At 40.5% G+C, this 22,046-nt stretch overlaps 1 protein-coding gene and 1 pseudogene across 3 annotated transcripts in view; both read right to left on the reverse strand.

Annotated features, from left to right (window-relative positions):
• The window catches only part of GRID2 (glutamate ionotropic receptor delta type subunit 2), a 1,629,781-nt gene that overhangs the window by 469,892 nt on the left and 1,137,843 nt on the right, over window positions 1–22,046 (reverse strand). The window lies entirely within an intron of this gene.
• Window positions 15,401–16,273, reverse strand: LOC142443558 (large ribosomal subunit protein uL18 pseudogene; annotated as a pseudogene).

A 22,046-nucleotide genomic window follows, 5' to 3' on the forward strand; every position in this document is an offset into this window, starting at 1 on the left:
GTAAGAAATAGTAGAATTTGATTTCTGCATTGTTTGATGTTAATACTTGTGGTCATAGCCATTGCTGTAGATTGCCTTCATCAACCTACAAGTTTGCATCTGTGTGGGAAAAGAAAGGGAGACAAATGCAGAATAGAGTATCATATGGTCTCTCTCTCTCTCCCTCCCCCCTCCCCCCATCTTTCTCCCATTCTCCTTCCTCATTCTCTCCACTCTCTGTCACTCAAACCTTTTCATGTCTAAAACAGAGCTCCTTGGTGTTGGGCTGTTTAATGCGAAGTCAGCGGTTCGAACCCCTCCGCAGCTCTGTGGGAGAAAGGTGGTGCTGTCTGCTCCCCTAAGTAGCGACAGTTTCAGAAACCCTTCAGAAGGTCACTCCACTCACAGCCAGTGTCATGGGGTCCACTCTGGATCATGGAGGTCCTATAGGACCAGGCAGAACTGTTACTGTGGGATCCTGAGACTGCAACTCTTTACTCAAGTAGAAAGCCCCACCTCTTTCCCTTGGAACACCTGATGGTTTTGAACTGCTGGCCTTGTGGATTGCAGTCTGACTCAAACTCCTATGCCACCTGTATCCCCCAGAAAGTCACTCTGAGGAGAAAATAACTCAGTGGGTTGAAAGTACAGCTATTTATAGTTTCTTCCAACCCACATGTAACTTTGACAAGTTGTTTTATCCAGGCAGGGCCCTAAACAAGAGAGCCTCGGCCTTCCTGAAATGGGCAGATAAAGCTATGTAATAACTTTGGTAACCCCCTTTTGTATCCTTGGTAGAAATGCCACTCTATTCCTGCCACTGGTCTAGCTGATCTAAAATGTTAAGAATGAGGTGACAGGGATCTTGTTTCCAGGGCTCTGATTGCTGTCTGTCTGATGTTCCGTTTTCTATTGATTTTATTGGGAAACAGCAAAAGAAACAAAAGTGCAGAGCTGCTGCATGGCGGGGAGAGAGCAGCAGGTACTGATATTTGAAAGCCAGGCACCGATCCTGGGGAGAGGCAACCGTGGAAAAGCCTGGAGCCAAGGCCACAAAAGGGACTGTTTGTGTTTCACAAATTCATAAGTGTATAAAAGATTACTAGAGGTGTTATTAAGATGAAAATAAAGCATATCAAAATGACCTCCATACTAGCTCTGTTTACTGAGGAGGACTTTGGAGGTGAACTATAGTACTGCATTCATTACAGGGGCATACTAAGGAATTAAATGGGCGTGTCCATAATTTAAGGGACCCTGATGGCACAATGGTGAAGTGCTCTGCTGTGAATCAAAGACCTGCGTTGTGATGCCAGTCTACTTCCCTGAAGTGGAGGAGATTGACAGCCTGGGGACCCTATGGTGGCAGCTCCTAGATGGTCACAGTGAATAGGGATAGACTCAATAGCTATAGATTTTTGAGAATTTTGCCCATAATTTGCTAGAAAAGGTAAAGATATACCAAACTTAATTCTCCATCGCTAAATTTCATCAAATATTAAAGTGAGATGCTAACCCTACAACCGTCCCTAACCATTACCCTGTCTGTGAGATTCTTCATTGACTGTCACTTAGTGAGCTTTGATCCTATTATTTATTCATGCATTCCTCAGCAGACAGTCTAAGGATTTCAAATGCAACATTGAAATGTATCTTAGCTCTTGAGGTTTATCACCTAAGGTCATTCTCAATTTTTTTTAACAAGGAGCCATAAAACAAAGGCCAGATATATTTCAGACTCTGTTCTTAATGGGGATCACTTTTTAAATTCCCCTTGACTTTTTTAAAAAAGTGGTAAAGACCTTGCTTTCAAATGCTAATTGTTGCCTCTTTATTCCCCCAAAGACCTCAGATCATTCAAGTCAAAGTACTTCATTTCCTTGAGTGCTTTATTGACTGACCACAGTCCTGGAGATTACATGGGCTCAGCACACATAGCAGCTTGTTATTTTTAATTGAACTGTGGAGTACGGGATCAGTGGGAAAAAATTTATATGAAACATTTCATTTTCCAATTCCCAAAGTCATATGACTAGCAACAGTTAAAAAAGAAAGAAAGAAGACCCAAACCCCCAAATTTATAAAGGAAACTATCTTTTAAAAATGTGAAATGTTGGTGGTGGTGTTGCATTGTTTTATTTTGTTGCTTGGTTTTGCTCTGTCTTATTTTTATGTATGTTATTATCTCCGCAGGTCTCTCTAAATAATATAAGTTAGATGAACAATCTGGAGGATAAAACAATGGGACCAACAGACCCAGGGGAACATGGGAGAGGGGGTGGGGTAGGGGAAAGGTAGTCATGTTAACAAACCCAGGGACAAGGGAACAACAAGTGAGCCGAATTGGTGGTGAGGAGGGTGTAGGAGGCCTAGTAGGGCATGACCAAGGGTAATGTAACTGAGAGGAATCATTGAAACCCTAATAAAGGCTGAATATTATAGTGGGACAAGAGGAAAGTAAAAGGAAATAGAGGAAAGAGCTAGAAGGTAAAAGGCATTTATAGAGGTCAAAATACAGGCAAGTACATATGTAAATATATTTATATATGAGGATGTGGAAATAGATCTATGTGCATATTTGTATAAATTTAGTATAAAGGTAGCAGATGGACATTGGGCCTCCACTTAAGTATTCCCTCAATGCAAAAAATACTTGGTTCTATTAAACTGGCATTCCATGATGCTCACCTTCCCAACAGATCGCTGAAGACAAATGGGTGCATAAGCAAATGTGGAAAAGAAAGCTGATGGTATCTGGCTATCGAAAGATATAGCATCTGGGGTCTTAAAGGCTTGAAGGTAAACAAGCGGCCATCTAGCTCAGAAGCAACAAAGCCCACATAAAAGAAACACACCAGCCTGTGTGATCACAAGGTTTCGAAGGGATCAGGTATCAGGCATCATGAGAACAAAAAATCATAGCATTGTGAATAAGGGGGTGTGTGGAGTGGAGACACAAAGCCCATCAGTAGGCAAGTGAACATCCCCTTACAGGAAAGTCGCAGGAGTAGATGAGCAAGTCAAGGTGCAGTGTAGCATCGATAAAACATACAATTTTCCTCTAGTTCCTAAATGCTTCCTCCTATCATGATCATAATTCTCCCTTACAAATCTGGCTAGACCAGAGGATGTACACTGATACAGATCAGAACTGGAAACACAGGGAATCCAGAGCAGATGATCCCTTCAGGACCAGTGGTGAGAGTGGCGATATTAAGAGGGTGGAGGGAGGGTAGGGTGGAAAGGGGGAACCATTTCAAGGATCTACATGTGACCTCCTCCCTGGGGAACAAACAACAGAAAAGTGGGTTAAGGGAGACGTCAGACAGTGAAAGATATGACAAAATAACAATTTATAAATTATCAAGGGTTCATAAGGCAAGGGGGAGTGGGGTGGGAGGGAAAAATGAGGAGCTGATGCCAGGGGCTTAAGTGGAGAGCAAATGTTTTGAGAATGATGAGGACAATGAATGTACAAATGTGCTTTACCCAATTGATGTATGTATGGATTGTGATGAGTTGTATGAGCCCCTAATAAAACGATTGAAAAAAAAAGTGAAATTGCTAACTTCATTCCCCCACTTAAGACTGTGAATTCACAGTTATTGGGAAGATTCTGGCTCCTAGAGATCCTATAGATGTATTTCTGAGGCTGTCAATCTTTAAGCAGCTCATCGGCTGGTTTTGACCCTCTGACTTTGGGGTTAGCAGTCCAGTGCTCACCAGACAGTGCCCCCAGGGCTCTCGCTTCTATTGCCTAAAGAGAATCAAATTCTTTGCTACAATATTTTAAGCACAGAGAATCACACATTCCGTTTCACACAAGATAACCCTTGTGTTTCCAAGTTACAATGGAGAGTTTACTTAGAGATGCTGAGAAACAACATCTTAAAACTCAAACCTCTTTGCATTTCAACTAATCATTACCAAAAAAACAAACAAACAGGTGTATATTCTAAATGAGTATGCATTTGCCATTTTTTCTTCACTGGCTTTTCCACTGAGGGACCTCCATGCAGTATGGTATGGTGGTTCTTCCCTTGGCTTTTTCTGCTTCCCTAGAGGGAGCAGAATTACAATGGTGTGTCTCTGGCCTAGAGGCTGACAGAGGAGTAAACTCCTCTGAGGTTGAGTGCTTTTGGGGATGTATCGTTCATCATTTCAGACCACAGCAGAGTTTAATGCAATAGAATTAGCGAATTGAAGAATGGTCTCCTCTTGGTCAAAACATGCTTCTATCCCCTCCAAAGGATTCAAGTTCTAGTCAGGGAATGCATTCTTCATTGGCAGGGCTGCCATCTGAGACCCGGTGGCTCTTTGAGACAGACTGAGGGAAGGTTTTGTCAACATCTGTTCCCTGTTGGAAGCCAAAAGGCTATTACCACACAGTAACTTGAAATTTATTTTTCCCTTTGGAACAGCTAATTTTCTTCTCTAAAAAATCTTTTTTATTGGGGGCTCTCACAGCTCTTATCACAATCCATACATATATTCATTGTGTCAAGCACATTTGTACATATGTTGCCATCTTCATTTTCAAAACATTTTCTTTCTACTTGAGCCCTTGGTATCAGTTCAACCTCCCCCACCCCCACCTTCCCTCCCTCATGAACCCTTGAAAATTTATAATTTTTGTCATGTCTTACACCACCTACTGTCTCTCTTCACCCTCTTTTCTTTGTTTGTCCCCCTGGGATGGGATTATATGTTGATCATTGTGATCGGTTCCCCCTTTCCCCACCACCTCATCCTTACCCTCCTGGTCCTGAGGGGTTTATCTGTCCTGGATTCCATGTGTTGTAAGCTCTTATCTGTACCAGTGTACGTGCTCTGGTCTTGCCAGATTTGTAAGGTAGAATTGGGGTCATGATGGGGGGGTTTCTAAGATATAAGTAAGGGGAAAACTTTCTGTGTCTCTCTGCCCTCTGTCCCCCCACTCCATCTGTTTACTGAATGCCAATTTATTACAGTTGTAAAACAGCAGCCAAAGCACGTTTTACTTTGCATTCCTTAAATATTGCCTAAACACAAACTCACTAACATTGACTTAATTCTGCCTGTGTTGATCCTTTTAGGGCAGGGCAGAACTGCCCCATGTGGGTCCCCAAGACTGGAATTGTTTACAGAAATCAAAAGTTTCTGTAACCATTGCAACCCTGGGGAACCACGACATTTGAAAGACTCCAATAGTTGTCTCTAGAGGCTATGGTGACACCATTGTGCAAACACTGCACTGTGAATCAATTGCTCAGCATATCAAACTCATCAGCCCCACAAAAGGAGAAAGAGATGGCAGTCTGATTTTCTAAAGATCTACACCCTTAGGAAAACTATGGGGCAACACTACCCTGTCCTATGGGGTGACTATGAGTTGAAATTGATTGGACAGAAATGTGTTTTTTTAAAATAAAAGGATTCTATTATACATCTATATAAATTTTCTTACCTAATATTCTACCAGTTACTACATAATTCAATGATAAATGCATGTTCTCAAATATATCCTTTTTAAGTTTTTATTTACCAATCACCAAGATATATTCAAATGAAATAACCAAAAATGAAACTTTCAAATACTAAGCTAATTTAGATTAGAGGATGAGTAGAAAGTCAATTTTTAAAATTGAATTAGCGTTAAGGTGTGTTTTGTTTCTGCTTTATCTAAGCAAAGCATAGTTTTCTTTAATTAAGTACAGTTATCATTTAATGGCTGAATTTTTTAAGTTCACACATAATTTATTAAGCATCATAAAAACTTAAAAAGTATAGTCAGCTGAATCCATTTTAACATCCAGTGCCAAGGAGACCATATCTATGGCTTTAAAAGTTACAACTGTAGCTTACAATAATTGGTTGCTTGTGTAATAGAAAAGTAAAATTAAAGACAATGTAAATTCAATTAAAAAAAGTAACTTTAAACCCAATTAAAAATAGTCTAAATAATGATGCCACTGCCTCTATCAGTTTGTCCTTCTGCAGTAGCTTGGATATTGCTCTATGGTGCTGGGAGCTATGCCATGGGTATGGACATACCAGCAGGGTCACTCCCGGTGGACAGATTTCCATGCATTTCAGGTCTGAGAGAGACTAGCCAAGAAAGGTCTGACTCTCTATTGCCAAACATTTGCAAAAAGAGCACTCACTGTCCAAATAGCTTGCTTTGGACACATAATCAAGAAGAATGAACCACTGGAGGATGATTACTTGTTGTGTGACAGAGCAGAGGGCCAGTGAGGGCGAGGGGGACCCTCGTGAGCAGACGAGCACAGCAGCCTGCAGCACAGCCGATAGTCAGTTATTTAAAGATTGAGGCTTCCTAGTCCAGGAATAATTTAATTGACCAGTGTGTTCGCAATGTTTTACTTCAATTACATTACCACACTGCCGTTAGTAGCAGTCACTTGATTACCTAGGTTGGAAAATACTAGGGAAAAGTTAAAATCAGTTGCAGTAGCATATATACAGAAATAATTTAAAGAAATGGAATGGATTTTAAAATCATGCCTTATATTCTGTTACTTTTCATACCTCCAAAATGAAGGGGTTCATTGGTGGGGAATAATATTACACAGAATGATTTTTGGGTGATTATGTTTTCTCATTGTGGTCCATAACCACACTAACTACGTAAATCAAGGGGATTCCCTTGACGCCAGAGCACCATTTGGCAATTTCCTCAAGTCTTTCCTTGGGCTATTAGTATGCATCACAATAGAGATTCTGCAATCCAGTGAATGTCAATGAGCATCCCTCAGAGATGACAAAGATTCTAAATATAGTTCATCAATCTGAAACAAAAGTCAACCATTGCCAGAACAAGTCTTGTGAGTTTACCTTTTTTTTTGATTTCTAAAACAAAGATGTGCATAGACTCTCAAGTTGCATTTCTAGAAGGGGTATTAAAAATGATTCTTAGTGTCGTGTTAGAATGGATTAATATAATGAGCAAATAGTTCTTGCTCTAATTTTGTACGCACTGTGCAGAAAGATGTATATTTGCATCTGCGCCTCAATTTTGTACCTCATAGATGTTACTAATGAGATCAAAAGGTCAATCAAGATGCACTGAAAATTTTTGGCAACTGGAGTGGAAAAGTTAGAAACAAAGAGGATGGAGTAGTAATTGTAAAATATAGTCTGGGTGATAGGAATGAAGCTGGAGTGCCCATGAAAGAATTTTGCATGACTAATGACTTGTTCATAGCAAATACTTTTTTTCAACAGGACAAAAAGGTCACTGTAGACATGGACTTCTCCAGATGGAATACACAGAAATTAAATTGACTACATCTGTGACAAGAGATGGTGGAGAATCTCATTATTAGCAGCTAAAATCAGGCCAGGGACTAACTGGAAGACCATCAATGACTCATATGTAAATTCATATTAAAGCTGAAAAAATTAAAACAAGTCAATGGGAGCTAAAATCAGACCTCGAATATATCCCATCAAAATTTCAAAAATATTTTAAAACAGATTTGATTTATTGAGCACTAATGACAGAAAACCTGGTGAGCTGTAGGAGGACATCAAAAACATTATTCATGAAAAATGCAAAAGATCATTGTGGCAAGTAGGTTTATTGTGCCAACATGGCCAATGAACACATGTCCAATTGAAGTGCAGAGTGATACATGGCTCCACGAGCCTCGCCTTTCTTGTCTCTTGCTCTTGGATCATTGTACCAGTGTGTGGCTGCCTTGCTTGTTCTGTGACACAATTTGCAAGCTACACTACCTGTGGTACACCTAATCCATGGACTGTGTCACTGTAATTTGAGGTTCCTTCAAGACCTGCTTCGCCACACCATTGGAATTTACATCTCTTGAGCTGGGGACTGTGGGACCATGTCATCTGACTGACTGTTGGTGACCTGCCTTACTGCTTGCTGCCTGTGCCTGGATAGCCTGAATTGCTCTACAGAGGACTACCCGGTGGCCTTGAGACTTGAAGGATGCCAGTGTATTAGCTCTCTCATGGAAGTGAGTTGTACTGAGCCATTTGTATTGCTTTATAGATTAACTGTTTATTTTTATATTATCTATCTATCTATATAAATATATATATAAAATGTGAAATGCAAATCGAGATGTTTCATCAAGTTGACGAAGCACTGGAAGAACTCACTCCTCCCTGTTAGGAAATTTGGCAGACACTACATAACCAACTGACTGGAAGGGATCCATATTGGTGTTCATTCCAAAGAAAGGCAGCACAAGAGAATGCTCAAATTAGAGAACAACATTGATAATATCGTACAGAAGTAAAATTTTGCTGACTATCATCCAAACTCAGTTGCAGCAGTACATTGACAAGGAGCTGCCAAAGGTTCAGGGTGGATTCAGAAGAGGATGTGGAACAGGGGTATCATTGATAATGTCCCTGGATCTTGCCTCAAAGCGGCCAATACCAGCGAGATGTTGACTTGTCTTTGATTACCATGCCAAGGAATTGACCCTGTAGATAACAAACTATGGATAACCTTGAGAAGAATGAGAATTCCAGAACACTTCATTGTGCTCATGTGGAGCCTGTACAGGAATCAAGAGGCAGTTGTATAAACAGAAGGTGGGAATACGGTATGGTCTGAAAGCAGGAAAGGTGTTTGTCGGCGTTGTATCCTTCCACATACTTACTGAATCTGTATGCTGCACAAATCATTGGAGAAGCTGGATAGTATCAGGATTATTAATGATCTGTGATATGCAGAGGAGGCATCTTGTTTACTGAAAGTGAGAAGGGCTTGAAGCACTTGCCCATTATGGTAACGATTGTAGACTTCAGTAAGGAAACAACTCGATGTAAATAAGACCAAAATCTTCATATCGGGACCAAAAGTAACTTCATGATAAATGGAGGATTGAAGTTGTCAAGGATTTTGTCTTGCTTGGATCCACACTCCATGCTCATGGAAGCAACGGTCAAGAGATCAAAAGATGCTGTGCCTTGGGGAAAGATGCTGCACAAGACCCCTGTAAAGTGTTCCAAAGCAAGATGGGACTCTGAGAACGAATGCGCACCTGCCCCAAGCCACTGGCATCTCAGTTGCCTCATCTGCACGTGAAAGCTGGACATTAAGTAAAGGGGACTGAAGACGATTCAATGCATTTTAATGTGGTGTTTGAGAGGAGTCTTTCAAGTATGTTTGGCTACTAAAGGGACAAACCAATCTATCTGTCTTGGAAGAAACAAGACTAGAGTGCTTCTTAGGGGCAAGGATGGCAGAAATTTCTTTGCCTTCCTAACTTTAGGCATGTTATCAGGAGAAATAAATCCCTGGAGGAGGACGTCATGCACAGTAAGGTAGAGAGGCAGCAAAGGAAAGGAGAGATTGAAAAGAGATAGAGTGATGGGAGCGGCTCAGCAATGGGATTAAGCATAGGAACAATTGTGGGGACGGCTCGGGTTCAAGTCGTGGTTCGCTTTGCTATGAATATGTCACTTAACAACAATAGCAATGAAATAGCACAAAGAAGGTAGAGATTTGGCAAAATCATGAGCAGAGTCGGCGCTAAGAGCCAGTGAGCACCTGTCTCAGATACTCTTAGCAGAGCAGTTCTCCAGACTCTCGTGGGAACAGGCGAACCCTTCAAACGACGTGGCATGCATTTGAGGGGTGAGAAACAATGACGCCAACTACTCTGACTGATAAGAATGTTTTCTTTCCGGGAGAGTCCAAATACAATTCTCTTATGATGCTCTATGTCTTCCAAAAGTAAATCTCTCTCTTGGTGACAGGAGAACGTGAATTCTGGAAGCACATCTGGAAAGCCAAGCCAGGACAGCAGAGACCCCCTTCACCAAAAACCGTTTTTCAATTTGATGGGATCAGGCCACATTCTTACCCAGGCAAGAAAATGGGCAGCCACCAAAATCCCTTCCACTTCTGCATCTATTCAGGTCTGTAAAAAGAATATCGCCAGAGCCCATAGGTGGAAGAATTCTCACCAGAAGACAATACTTCTCCCACTTTGGCTTGGGGGTCTATTAGTCTGTTTATGGCCGAGAACGTGACAGCTTGCCCGAGAGGACTTTTGTGAGGTCTGGTTAGGCTGCAAGCATTGTCTTTGTGTTTGGGACTGGCTTCCTTCCGTGTTCCTTTGCCGTGACCTTGAAAACCAAGTTGTTGTTTCCTTGAGCTTGTTTTTCTGTTTGAAGGTCTTTTTGCTCTTTTGTCCTGCACTAAGCTGTTGTGAGTCTGAAGTGGAGAAGAAAGCACCGCCTTTTAGTGTTTTTAAGGCACTGAGCTGACTATATCCTTAGGTGTATGGAAAAGCAGACAGCGAGTCATCTGTTTAATTTATAAAAACGGAAACGTTGAGCTTACCCCCTTCCCAAAACAACGCAACATGTGAGCTGTTATCACAAGGTGGCGGCCACCTAGAGGCCACGTGTGCGTGCTTCCTCCGCAGGCTAAATAAGCATTCATTTTGGAAATTCTTCAGAAACCTATTAGACAGGTTCTTCCTTGCTGTATCAACAAGCTGTTGTATATATTTTTAATAGGACAGTCCGAAAGAGACCACTATTTTAATTGGTGTAGCAAGGCCTTCTAAAACAATAAACTACCCAAACCGAATTCACTGACATCAAGTCAACGCTGACTCGTAGTGACCCCTGTGGGTTTCTGAGCCGGCCACTGTGGACTTGAGTAGAACACCGGTCTTTCTCCCACGGAACAGCAGGTGGTTTCTAACTGCCAACAGGTTAGTAAAAATGTAACTTTCACTTCTGGATGTTTCCTTCTTTATGGACCCAACTTTGATTTTATAACACACACATGCTTATGAATCAAACAGTTTCCATATTATGTGAACAATTATGTTGCGCGCATGCACACACACACACACACACACACACACAGACACAGACACAGACAGGAGCCCCGGTGGTGCAGCGGGTATGCTTTGGGCTGCCATCCTCGTGGTCAGCACTCTGAAACCACCAGCAGCTCCACACGGGGTTTCCACAGGGAGTGTCGTGACTTTGGGCAACTCCCTGAGCGGAGGCCTGGGCCTTCGGAGAATTTAGCAGCGAGTCCCAACTAAAGCTCTTCACACCTGTGAGGAGGGAGGAAAAGTCTCCCAGAGGGAGAAGCATCCTGGAGAAAGTTTCCACAGTGGGGACAGTTGGGCCTCATCCAAAAGGGGTGAGGTCGGCCAGGTTGCCCAGTAAGGACCAGTTAGTTCTGGAAACCCAGCTTTGTAGCACTAACCCGCTCTGCAAGCAGGCTTGTAACACGGCAGAGGAGAGAGGCTACACAAGAGCTCTGTCATGATCGCTCTGGGCTTTCCTGAGGGAAACGAAAGTGAGATGCTTTCTGACACATCTCTATGATACATCCTTAAGAACTGGGGCAAGATTAATCCTCAGACCATAAGAAAAAAAAACCCTGATATTCTTTGTAATAAGTTTGGCAGTGGAAAAATGTGCCCTGAAAATGGTAGGCTATGTCATAAGAGCACACTTGCTGCTATTAACCAAGGTTTCCAAGAGAACTGATTGCATGTTAGAAATGATAAGAGACATAAAAGCCATCTGGATCCTAAAAACCCCACCGTGAATAAACAAGTTATGACTCCACCCCAGTTTATAGGGCAGACCACAGGCATCACAAAGAAATGACAAGAGTTGGGGAACGGGTCCAGCAAACATAGATCTCTTTAATAATTTGAGAGAGCAGGGGCAAGTAGTCTGCCCACAAGAATACAGTTTCGCAGAACTTTGCCTTTTTAATCATCAAGCCAGGTTCTTATACATTCAGGGAGCTAAAATATGTCTTTAAATTTTGAAGCTGATATGCCGACTGCAGACAGAAACAAAGCTCTTCAACATCCTCTGTAGTCATTAGATTCTGGCAGTGTAGGTCGATCAGACATTTGCCACCTGTTACACTCCTTGCTTATCTTCTTCTGCCTGCGTCTCGCAGATTATGCTTGCCTTAGTGATAAGTTCAGAAAGTCTGAAAGACTGCAAAATTGCCAGGCATAAAATCTCTAAGTATACCTTTCCCGCCTGAAGTAGGAGCGATCCCTGATTTAGTAGCGAAACAGCCAAGAGGAGGACGCCACTCCCAATCAGCCTCCCTTCTGGTGCGTGACTTGCCTGCAAGGGCAATTTGAGTGTTCTCACCTGTACTAGTGGTTATAGCTTTTAATCTTGATTCTGTTAAGGACCTCTTTGTGTGCATACTGCTTTTTAGGGGGAGAGATGTTTGGGACAAACACTGAAGAATGCTTCTGTTGATCTGTTAAACTCTGGTCAATTCTGGTAATATAATACATTGTTGGATTTGCCCCAAGAACCACCATTTTCAACTATCATTTAATTTTTCCCACTTTAAACTTTGACACACCGTGGGGGGAAGGAGTTCATCTAACACCTACAGACAGAGCAGAGGGGTGAAGGGGTCAGCTACTCATACTCTCGCCGCCCTGGCAGCAGGGGAGACGGAGGGGAGCTAGCGCACTCAATTGGACAGGCATGAAGGAGCCTGGGAAGCCCGTTTCCGGGATCAGCTTTGCCGATGTCACCCAGGGGAAGCTTCAGGCCTACTCGCAAAGCCGGGAAAGTGGTCAGCATCAGATCAAGACTGCAGAACAGTCACAATTGTGAGGATATATGTTTTCTGCCTGTCACGGATACGGACACCGGTGTTTACTGGCGAATCCTGAAATGCACAGTGAGGGTAAGGGAGACGACGGGATGGGAAGGCAGGTGAAGTCAGGTAAACCCGTGAGGCCCAAGACCCAGCAGAAGACTGGGTCGTAAAAAGACAGGGTTTTAAAAGCACGGAGAATAGTTAGGGGGAAAACAAAATGAAACAAAACTTAAGTGTGAGGGGCCTATAAAATGGTTCACAAAGGTTGACACGACTAAGAACACCAGCCAGGGATTAAAGAAAAGCAGCTCCTGAACTACCAGGACCAGCAACAACTTGGCCACAAAAGACTCAAGGGTCCTCCCCTGGGGACAAGAAGACACTTAATTGGAAAGTGGGCATGATGCCCATAGATTTCCATATATTGGATGTCATCCAGGGTTGAAGGTTAGAAAATAAAAAAGATCTGATTGCTTATGAATCCCAGAGTTCAATTACTAAGAGAAAGAACGCATGTGAGGTGCCAGTCATCATCTCATCGCCTTCATAAAACTGACTCCCTGGCATACGGGATGAGGAAATCGGCTACAGCAGTCACAGTAACCATCAGCATATGTCTATAAGGTAGTGAGTGCCTGGGTGGTGCAAGGTGAATGCATTTGGGGAATAGAAATGTTGGAGGTTGGGGTTCATCCAGAGGCACATTGGGAAAAAGGCCTGTCATGTATTCTGGAACCATCAGCCTTTGAAAACTCCCTGGAGCCGAATTGCATTCTGACTCCCATGCAGTTTCCATAACTAGGCATTACCTCAACAGAAGCTGATTAATTTGATTCATGTGTCATTGGGTCATTATTTAAGGTGCCCTGGTTGTTCGATCAAGGGATCCTGGTGCTGCTAGGGTTAGATATTAGACTGCTAACCTCAAGGTCAGTGGTTCAAACTCACCAGGCCTTCTGTGGAAGAAAGACAAGCTTATCTGAAACGATAGTGTATCCATTTGAGTGGGAATTAAGTTGATGGCAGTGAATTCTGTTTGGGTTTGCGTGGTGACAATGTGGGTTGCTTGGTAACCAGACTGGCTTTTCAAATCCACCAATCGTTTCTGTGGGAGAAATCTGAGGTTGTCTGTTACCATAAAGATTTGCAATGTTAGAACCCCCATGTAAGGTTGATGATTTTTATTCCTATGCATGGTATGCATCATAACACTGGCTAGAAACCATGTTAATGCCTCAAATATTAGACATATTCCGAGTATATGTGACCTGCCAATTCTAAAAATGGCACCAGTTTTCCCCTATCAGCTCCAGTTTTTGAGATACAGAACATATGCTATATGCCACAATCCATTCTGCTCACCTATGAAAAATGGAATATTCTAACATAGTTTTAGCTAACCCGAGACAGCGGAAATGCATACTGGCTTTATTGAAAGTACTTTCTGTTATACTAGGTATTGAGGTCAAGTTATACTTCACATGGTATCCTTTGATCCAAAGTATATTTGAACAGTGCAAATTACATGTACTTGGAATCATCTCCAAGTATTTCTATACCTTTATTAGGAACTGAATGGCAGGCAGTTCCAAATTATCTTTAAAAAGGAGCCAGAACTATGCTACGGTTTAATAAATAAGGAGACCTGACTGGCTATGTGCGTGACTATTAACCATAAGTTCAGCTCTTGGCCCAGCAGCCATCTACAAGACAGAGATGAGACTTCTGCTCCTGTGAAGGTTTAAAGCCTCAGGAAGCCCACAGGAGAAGTTCCACTGGCCAGCAGGGTCACTATCACTGAGTGGGAGTAAGTTTGGTGTAATAAACAGAGAGTCAGATGTTCTGAATCCCAAAATGGGTTTGTCAGAGAGTTCAAACTCCTTTATTAAAATATTCCAGTCTTGTTATAAGGTGGCACAACTTCTCATTGGTACACAGAAACTCTTGAAAGTTAGAATTTTTCTTATAAAGGCACTTGGTGTTAATCTCACCTCTGAGACATTCAACACAAATTATCCATTTACTTCTAGGTATTAAAATGTGTTCTGAAATGTTTAGAGCATGATTAAAGAAGAAACATTTCAATTCAAAATTTTCAAAAATTTTGAATTTTTCAAAAAGGTGGGCCTTCCCTATATGTATGTGCCTTTTCAAGTTTCCTTTTTCTTGCCCATTCTTCTCAAGCTGTGCTCTAGCAACCCGGTTTCTAGCCTGCAGTCACTGCAGATATTGCACAGCCTCCCATTCAAAAGCAGAAAATCCCACTGCCATCTAATTAATTGCAACTCATAGTGACTCTATAGGACAAAAAGAACTGCCATTTTGGGTTTCCAAACCTTTAAATTGTTTGAAGCCTGCAGAGTGCCTGGTCAGTCTGAGCCCCTGACTGTATGATAGGCAGCTCCCTGCAGAGCTGACCAGCCCCCACAGGCCCCCACACAGCCTCTCTGGGACATCTCATCATATGCAATTGTTTTCCAAATATTTCTTATATTTTTGGTCATCCTGTGTGGGTGGGTCTGAATTATTTCCTTACTTAAAACTAGGGTGAGAAATTAATAAATTAGTATAACTTAATAGTCAAAAATATATTGGAACGCTATTAAAAAAATTAGAACAGGTGTGTTTTAGTTAATGCGATTTTCTAAGTTCAGTGTCCAGGAACAGGCCTGAAATCCAAGACTTTAAGGGGAAAAAATTACGTTGGGCTGTGTAAGCAAGTGAGTAGCCATGGTTTGTTTGATGGTCGATTTTTTTTTTGTGCTTGAAATCGTTTATTGAATTTATGTAATAAATCCTCATGGAAAATTATGGTTTGGTTTAGCTCTCCACAACCTGTTCCTGAGCTCTGAGGAAGCTTGCCTTCTTCTGAGCTACCTGATCTTTCTTCTGGGCAAGAGACATCTTGAGACGATTCCATCTCTTCTTCTTCACATCTCTCTTAGGCTTCTTCTCATAGACCGGTTTCTCTCGTTTAGTGGCATGTGCTTCCTTGCACATCTCCTCCATCATGTCAGGAGTTACGTTGTTCTTTATGTATTGATAAAATTATTTCTTGTAAGCATCTTCATCTTCTTCCATGACATTCTGACCCAGGATGAGTTTTCGATGCACCTCGGCATTGATTTCCTTGCTTTCAGAATCATAACCAGGGAATTGCTTGGTACTATGAGGGATAGACAAGCCTCCATCCACAGCCCCCTTCAGAGTCCCAAACACTTTATTCCCAGTGGTAGTCCTGGCAAGGCCGGCATCCAGGTAGCTGGTGAAGGCACCAGGCTGACCATCAACACTTTCCACATTGTATTCATGTCCAGTTACCTCCACTTGGTCTTCATAGATTTTGTCCATGCCAAACCTAATAAGAAACCTGCAGGCTGGCAGCAGGCCAGTACAATGTGCTGCAGCGTAATTGGTCAGGCCAACTTTCGCACCATAATTGGGAAGTTCGTGAGCATGCGCTGCACAGACAATCATATCCCCTTCCATACGGGCATAAGCAATCTGGCAGATGATATCCCTGTTGGTTACACGAACTATCATCCTGGATTTAGGTGTATTGTACTTATTTTTATCTTGGATCACCAAGCGTTTTTGAGCATAATAATCCGTTTTACCCTCTCGTTGTCTTCTAAATTTCACTTGGTATCTCTTGAAGTAGGCCTCATTCTTGACAACTTTAGCAAACCCCATCCTGCGGAAGAGAGCAGTGTCCACGGATCGCCACAGACCGGCAGGGCGAGTGGCTCTACAGGGGATGAGGAAAGGAGGGTCGATATTTATGTGCAATTTCCGTCGTTAGTTTGTGTTACATTGAATTGGACTCGTGCTGATGCCGTGGGTGTGCAGAGAACCGCTGCTCCAGCGGGCTTTCAAAGCTGTGGGCTTCCAGCAGAGGTGGTCAAGCCTCTCCCCTGAGATGCCTCATGTAGGCTAGAACTGCCAAATTTTCGGCCAGCAGTTAAGTGCTTAATCATTTGTGCCACCCAGGGATCATCAGTCCTTACAGAATTGGTTGTTTTTACATCCACAGTAATTTGGCAATGATTCTAATCATATCACCAATTTATACTTCCCCAAACTATTTGAAGAAGCATCCAAAGTGATATGTGACATCTAACCCAAAAGTGGTGGTCACATAATGCCTGCCGTTTTCCATAGCAATCTCCTATTGATGCTCAGTGTGTGGGAACTTACCACGCTTTGCTGTTTCTGCTGTTACTATCGATGAGAACGACGTGTGGATGTTATGAGTCTTTTTTCCTCTGTCTGATTTAAATGTTTTCACTTTACCATTGATTTTTTTCACTCATTGATATCAAGTTAACTTGTACTCCTAATGATTCGACGGGACAGAGTAGAACTGCTCCTTGGGATTTCTGAGACTGTAATCTCTACAGAGAAGCCAACCTTATCTTTCTCCTGAAATGCAGCTGGTGGGTTCAAACCACTGACCTTGTGCTTAGCAGCTCACTGCATGATTAATGGCACCACCAGAGTAATAGGGTCACTATAGGTTGGAGTTGACTCAATGACAATAAGTGTGGACTTTTTATTTATCATTGATTTTTAGTAAATTTATTAAAATGCTTTGTGCTTTTGTCTGAGTGTTTTTTTCTTCCTTGAAATGAATGAACTTCTTGGATAAATTGCTTTATAAAGGTCCTTAATTTTGGAAAAAAATTATTGGTCAATTGCACATTCAATTTTTTTTCTTGCCTTGCCTTTTTTGGGGAGTTATACATATACTATAAGATTACACATACTTTATACTTTATACATATGTTAGACTACTTACACTATAAAACATGTCTCTGTAGTTCTGCTTAATTTTATTTCAGCATTTATTCTCTGAGTAATACTTTACAAATCCTACTGCCATGTTCAAGTTCATTTTCTTTCTTCTGTACTGTCTAGTCCAGTGCTTCCCAAAGCAGGTGATACTGCTCTCTCTTGGGGCCGCTGGGATGATCCAGGAGGGCTATAAAACAGATATCTACACTTTATTTTGGATGATGGGCTATAGGACAAACTTTTTAATTACCATGAGTAAATTGAGTTTCCTCCCCCTGAAAACAGGAGTCAATATGCCAAATAAGTTTGAGAACCTATGGTCTATTCTGTTTTTTAAATCTATAATATTTCATTTCATATACAGGAAGTCCCCAACTTTTGGTAGGGTATCATTCTGATGTCTGCATCTTAGCTAATGCTGACTTATGTTATTTATTCATTTATAATAATTTTATTGGGGGCTTTTACAGCTCTTATAACAATCTATACATATATCCATTGTGTCAAGCATAGTTGTACATATGTTGCTATCATAATTTTTGAAACATTTTCTTTCTATTTGAATACTTGGTATCAACTCCTCATTTTTCTCCTCCGTCCCCCACTGAGCCCTTGATAATTTATAAATTATTACTATTTTTCATGTCGTACACCGACTGCCATCTTCCTTCACCCACTTTTCTGTTATTCGTCTCCTTCTGGGGTGGGGGAGAGGTTATACTTTGATCATTGTCATCAGTTTCTCCTTTCTTCTCCCCACCTTCCCCTACCTTCCTGGTATCCTTACTCTCATTATTTGTCCTGAGGTGTTTATCTGTCCTGGATTCCCTGTATTGGGAGCTCTTATCTGTACCAGTGTACATGCTCAAGTCTAGCCAGATTTGTAAGGTAGAATTGGGGTCATGATAGTGGACACGGGGGAAAGTATTAAAGAACTAGAGGAAAGTGCTATGTTTGCCAGTTCTATACTACACCTGAGTGGCTTGTCTCTTCCTTGCGACCATTCTGTGTGAGGATGTCCATTGTCTACATATGGGCTCTGGGATTCCATACCACCATCACCTTCATTTGCATCAACACGATGGTCCTTGGTCTTTCGTGCCTGTTACCTGAGCCCATTAATATCTCATGACCACATGAGCTGGTGTACTTGTTCCATGTGGACTTTGAATTTTGACTAATTTTAAATATATTGCTTTTTAAATTTTTTGTTTTTATGGTTATTAGCTTTTATACTAAGTATCTATAATTTTAAATGTCTGCAGTCTTTTGGTGTTGATATATGGATGATAATATTTGAAAATCACATGCTGCAACATTGTTTTTGTACATATTATTAATCATAAGATGAGCCCACCCGAAAGCAACAAAAACAAAACCATAGGTGAGGCATATTATAGCTTCAGCATGTGGTAAACTGGGGACTAAAAGCGAACTAAACACACTGCCATTGAGATGATTTTTGACTCATGGGGGCCTGCTATGGCAGAGTAGAACTGCTCCTGTGGGTTTCTGGGATGGTGACGATTCATGGGAATAGGAAGTCTCATCTTTCCCTCCCCAGTAGAGCAGTAAACAGGGCGTGTTTCAACTGTTTACTTTGTGGTTATCTACTACCCCACCTGAATTTTATTTTCAATCTTAAAATTTCATTGTTGTTTTTTTTAATCTTCAAATTTCTCATTGTATTACTATTTTCTTAAAAATTTACCTATCGTTCTAATAGTTGCACTATTCCCTTAAATTTTATTTGGTTCTCTTTCTTGAAACCATACACAGCAACACATATACCAATTCAACAGATTTCAGATGTACAATTTTGTGATATTAATAATATTTTTAAGCTACACAATCCTGGTCACCCTCGTTCTTTTCTGAATTCTTCGTCTCTCATCAGATAAACTCAGAGCCTCCTAAGCATCGCGTATGATCCCTTTAGTTGCTGGCAAAGAGCAAGTTTTTAAATGAGAAAGAGCTCAAGGCTCCTTATACTAGTTTATAATTGCTGTTTCGACATACTTGTCAGCTTGTTTCATAGCTGTGATTTCTGTTCCAGTGACTGAATTCTCTTGGTTATTGGTAACATTTTGTTGCTATTTGCCATGATGCATAATTTTTAATTGGATGCTGGGCAAAGCTAACTGTAAATTGTTGAGTATCTGGACTATGTTCTCTTTGTTTAAAGAGTTTTGGTTTTCATTCAGGAAGGCATATTACTTGCTGTTCAGCCGGATATCTTTGAAGCTTGTTTTAACCTTTGCTGTAACAGCACTAGGTGTCTTACAATTCAGGGATTATTTAATATGAGTACTAAAGTATGAATTTTCTACAATCTCCACTCAAAGGCAAGTCAATCATCTGATTGTTTCATCTAAGGTTCTACATTACATCCAGTCAAAGCTCAAACATTTCTCCACTGTGTTTGAACTCTTGGTATCTTGTGCTTACAATTTCTTCCCATTCTATAATTTCCTCTACACATGCATGCCCGGTGCTCATCAATACACAACCAAATTATATATATACACAAACATAGATACATTCTTCAGGAAAATACCTGCAGAAATTTTACATATATAGAATTTGCATGTTCAAATTCTGCAGGTATTTTCCTGTATAATTTCCCCTTTTCCAAAAATCATCTTCAGAACTACCCACCAATTTATATTTCTTAAACTTGGATCTCATATTTTTTAAGTCAGGGAGGATGCACAAATTTTAATTTTTATCTTCATTCCAGTGCCAACTGTCTAGAAATTGCTTCTGGCCAGAGGCTGGGGTAACAGTTGCAATTATTTTTTTGTTTCCAAACTTTTGGAACCAAAATCCTTTGATAATTGTTGACTCATGTCTGAAAGACTTTTCTCCTACCTTCTCAATTTATTAATGGTTGTGGTAGGCTTATATTTAGTTCTTGTTATTGTATCATGGCTTGGGGTAAATCAAGCAGGTAAGGACTCAATACTTATTTTTATTACACATGTACCTTTAAAAGGCTGTAAGGTCATATCACCAAAATGTGAATAATAGCCTTTCAGAGATACAGTAAATATTTTAAATAAAAATAAAGAAGGAACCAGGGAGACCTTATAGGGCATGGTATTACTGGGCCTTGGGGTCCTCTGGCTATAATCATTATATAAGCAAACTACCCAATCTTTCTCTTTGGGTTTGCAACCCAACTCGAAGCCACTGAGTCACTAGAGTTTATCCTAAAGATCACAGGTATTAAATACATGGTGACATCAAGACATTGTTGGAAAAATGGAATTAAATAAAATGGAACTTTTCCATAACATTTTGAATGGTCTTTTTTTTCCAATGATAAGATTTATTTAATAAGGGTACATGAAATGTTAACTAGTAACCTTATTTTAAAACTTGAATGCATACCTATTCATTACTTTTGGTTTTTTTCTTTCTTTTTTCATTTTGCCTATTAATTACTATATTCCTTTATACCTATAAAATTAAAATATATAACAAAAACAATATTTTCTATATTTAAAGAATGTTTGTTGTTGAACAAAGATGCCTAGATTTTGTTTTGCAATATTTCCTGTACCTTAAAAATCACTTCATTTATAAAATATAACTGAAAAAATTATCACAATATTTCATTGAAATTATGAAAGTAAAATCTATTATAGTTCATATAACTTTGGGAGTTAGGGAATTCAATATAACTGTTCTGTTTCTACATGTTTACATCTGTGAATGGCTCTGCCAATCTTGTTCTAAACTTCTAGAGACAGTAGTCAATATATTCACAAGTAGATTGCATAACAGACTTTAGAAATATTTATTCATTTGTTTAGCCCAAGAACTTAGGTTTCAGCTTCCAAGAGGAAAACAATAGGGTTAGGCATGGTTACCTTGTGCACACAGCGATATTTAGGCATGTGTGCATAGCAGCTCTCATCTCAAGAATTGATATGATGAGAAAGAATAAGAAATTATGAAGCCATTGTCATGCATCCATTCTCATGATGACTTTACTCAGCAATGAATTGAACACATATTCTAGTGTTGTTATAAATAAAAAACGCACGGGGCATTTTTGTTCAAGTATCTGTTTATAAAAGTCACATTTCCTCCCTTTGTCTCTCACATAAGCTGCAGAAGAGAGAGAACAAGATAAGTATACAATACAGAGGCAAACAGCATGTCTACTGAGTACACTGTATGACTAATAAAAACAAGACCCATTTTATATTAAACTTTAGGTTAGGTTGGGGTTGCAACAATGGTAAGCACGTTAATTTGTTGATGTAGATTATCTACATTTGGCAATGTTAAGGTCGTAGTCACAGATAAATTTCTCATTGAGTAGTTTGAAGGAACTTTTAAAAAGCAGCATCTTACACACAAAAACTTAAAAAATAAGCTCACTGCTACTGAGTGAATTCTGACTCCGACAAACACTATAGGATAGGGTAGAACTGTCCTTAGGACTTTCCAAGACTAACTCTTTAATGGAGTGGGAAGTCCCAACTTTATTCCACAAAGCAGCTGGTGGTTTCAAACTCATGACTTTGTGGTTTATCACCAAATATGTAGTCCACGATGTGACCAAGGCTACCAACCACTTGGAAAACTACTTGAAAAAATTTTTAAAAAGTTATGCTAACAAATTCAATAACCTAGATGAAATGGAAAATCTTCAAGAAAG

The sequence above is a fragment of the Tenrec ecaudatus genome, chromosome 3 (assembly GCF_050624435.1).
Source record: "Tenrec ecaudatus isolate mTenEca1 chromosome 3, mTenEca1.hap1, whole genome shotgun sequence".
Classification (NCBI taxonomy): domain Eukaryota; kingdom Metazoa; phylum Chordata; class Mammalia; order Afrosoricida; family Tenrecidae; genus Tenrec; species Tenrec ecaudatus.